This window comes from Salmo salar, chromosome 05, assembly GCF_965601325.2.
Source record: "Salmo salar chromosome 05, fSalSal1, whole genome shotgun sequence".
NCBI classification, from domain to species: Eukaryota; Metazoa; Chordata; class Actinopteri; order Salmoniformes; family Salmonidae; genus Salmo; species Salmo salar.
In genome coordinates, this window is record NC_138295.1 from 80,019,517 (window position 1) to 80,022,500 (window position 2,984).

At 45.9% G+C, this 2,984-nt stretch overlaps 1 protein-coding gene across 1 annotated transcript in view; it reads right to left on the reverse strand.

Moving 5' to 3' along the window:
* Positions 1 to 1,443: 1,443 nt before the first annotated feature.
* Positions 1,444 to 2,984, reverse strand: part of nr4a3 (nuclear receptor subfamily 4, group A, member 3) — a 34,421-nt gene continuing 32,880 nt past the window's right edge. Inside the window, 1 exon segment of the mRNA XM_045712910.2 lies at positions 1,444 to 2,984. This exon segment is cut by the window's right edge and continues 260 nt beyond it. The gene's annotated coding sequence lies outside the window, so the exon portion shown is untranslated.

Here is a 2,984-nt window from a genome sequence, read left to right on the forward strand (position 1 = left end):
TGTGTGTGTGTGTTCTAATGGGAGCTCTAATTAAGACTCTGGGGGTATCTGCTATCTGTCAGCACTGATCGATCGGCTGGCAGAGACTGACAGCTCCTTCTGTGTGTCTGTGTGTCCGTGTGTGTGTCCGTGTGTGTGTGTGTCCGTCTTTCACTTCTGTTGTTGAGCTCTCTGCTCTCTGTGTGTGTTGGTGTTATGTTACTCGTCACTCAACACTGTCACTACCTGTGTCAGAGGAGAATTAACACACACACACACACGCCGTCTCTGTACACAGTGTGCCGGTCCTTTCACCTGACAGCTTACTGGACACAGGGACATCATTCTCTTTGACAGAGGGACAAGATGTTAGAGTGGTCTGAACACACACACAGACCACGTGGTCAGGCATGGGCGATGTTCTTAACAGTTTAACACCTGGATGTGTGTGTGTGTGTGTGTGTGCGTATGTGTGTGTGTGTGTGTGTGTGTGTGTGTGTGGTGTGTGTGTGTGTGTGTGTGTGTGTGTGTGTGTGTGTGTGTGTGTGTGTGTGTGTGTGTGTGTGTGTGTGCGTGTGCATATTTGTGAGTGAGTGTGTCAGTGACAGTATGACGGGTGTGTGTGTGTGTGTGTGCGTGTGCGTGTGTGTGCATGTGCGCGAGTGATGGCAGTGGCAGTATAGACGGTGTGCTGAGAAATGTCACCATGGCGATCGATCATGTTTAACGAGGGTAGAGGCTGATCTGGTCCTCACGCTTACATGAACCCTCCATCCTCCTCCATCTCTCCTCCTCCATCCCTCCTCCTCTACTCCCACGCCTCCATTTACCTACTAATTCTCCTCTCCTCCGTGTGAGAGCCCAAAGGGTCCCTAGGGAGAGGAGATCCCCCTTACCTGTCAAGAGGAACCAACTATCACCACACACACACGCTCAGACACACACACACACTCAGACACACACACGCTCAGACACACACACACGCGCTCAGACACTCAGACACACACACTCAGACACATACACACACACGCGTTCAGACACAGACACACACGCTCAGACACACACACACACACATGCTCAGACACACACACACACACACTCAGACACACACACACACTTCATTCCACATATCACACTTATTCAGTGATTTTTTATTTCATTTATTTAGAAATGTGTGCAGGATCAATTCCTTGCAGTGAATCCTCTGGTTTCCCTCATTGTCCTGATAGAACATTAATTCATGGTACTGTGAGTGAAGATGATGATGATGATAATGATAATAATGATAGAAACAGCAGACTCAGTCAGTCAGAATAACCAGTCAGTCAGAATAACCCGTTAGTCAGAATAACCAGTCAGTCAGAATAACCAGGCAGTCAGAATAACCAGGCAGTCAGAATAACCAGGTCTACTTCATGATGTCAAAGTGATGAACAAAAACTCCAGTCAGAGGGAAATAGAAAACAACTTTTTGTACTTCTTTTAATTTCTCTTCTTCAAAAAACAATGCACAACTTGTACCACAATATTTGAAAAAGCTAAAAACACTTAAAAATATTAGTTTTGTATATATATATATATTTATATATCTATAGAATATTTTTTTTTCCTTCTTTCAAAACGGATGCCTGTGAGTGAGTCTGTGATGTGTAATGGTGGATGGCCGGGTGGGTGGGGACCACACACACACAGGCGCAGTCTGACACGCAAACCAGGCCAGGCTGTCATAACAGCTTCATAAGAGCTTATAACAGCTTATAACACACCATGCATATGCTCCTGTACTCCTACACGGAAACACATAGACAGTAACACTGTCCTCCAATCTCTCACAGCCTCCATATTACAAACATATAAAAAGAGCATGACTGTGGAATGTTTCAACCTCTACCAGGCCCCTTACAGTCATCCATCGAGCACCCTTCTACTCCCAGCCCCCCTTTCCTCCTCCTGTTCTCCTCCTCTCTGCCTCTTCGCTCCCTCTCTCGGGGAGCAGGGTGGGTGTGTGTCTGTGCTTGTCACCCTCTGAGGGTGTAGGTGCTGCTTGCGTTCTTTCCTCCAATAATCCTAAGAGTTGATTCTTAAATCTACTACAGCCAGTTCAAGTCTGAGAGACTGAGTCATCAATGGTTAGTGCTCAGTACCTCCTCACCAATCTGTCTTTCTCCCGGAGCTACTGACAGACTGACAGTACATGGCCAGTCTTAGTATTCAAATCATTTACAGTTTGAAATGAAACCTTTCCATCTCTAGTTGTTGCTTTAAAAATAAAAAGATAGCACTAAAGAAATTGCACTTGGACAACAGAGCCAAACAGCAGTCACTTCACTGTGTGTGTTGTGTTTTATATAGACCTTCTGTTTTAATGCCTTCTGCTGGAGACTCTGTTGTGTGACTAAGCTCACACACACACACAGACAGATTGCTGGGTCACTCACGCTGTACGTCGTCTTGACTGACGATACCTTTTTTTATTTAAATGTCTCCTTCCTCCAATTTCGCAGAGGGAACACAAAAAAAACGCAGCTTCTGTTTCCCTGGGACATCATCAGAGCGTCACACAGTTACTCACACAGACTGCATTCCCCTCCCCCTAGGACAGACTGCTATGAACTTCAGACTGAACCGAACCAGACTGAAGCAGGCCAAACCAGTCCAGAACAAAGACCTGGGTCTTATTTTCCTCCTTCAGGCATAACCAGACTAAAACAGGACAGAGAAATGTCACTTTCATTTTTTGTCATCCTTTCAAATCCTCCCATCACTTGAGAAAAACGGACCAGATAGAAAATGGTAAGCATATGAATAATTGTCTTTATGGCGTGAAAATAATTTTGTGATTGGTTGTCCTTAATGAGTGAAAAGCAATTTGATTGGCTGTCTCTCAGCGTAGCTCAGCGAGTCTCGCTCCTCTGAGCGTGGCTGCGTGGTGCTCTGGGGGGTGGGGGGGAGTGTCTTAAACAGGATGTGACACGTATGTGTGGGCGTAATCAGCCCAGGCAGCA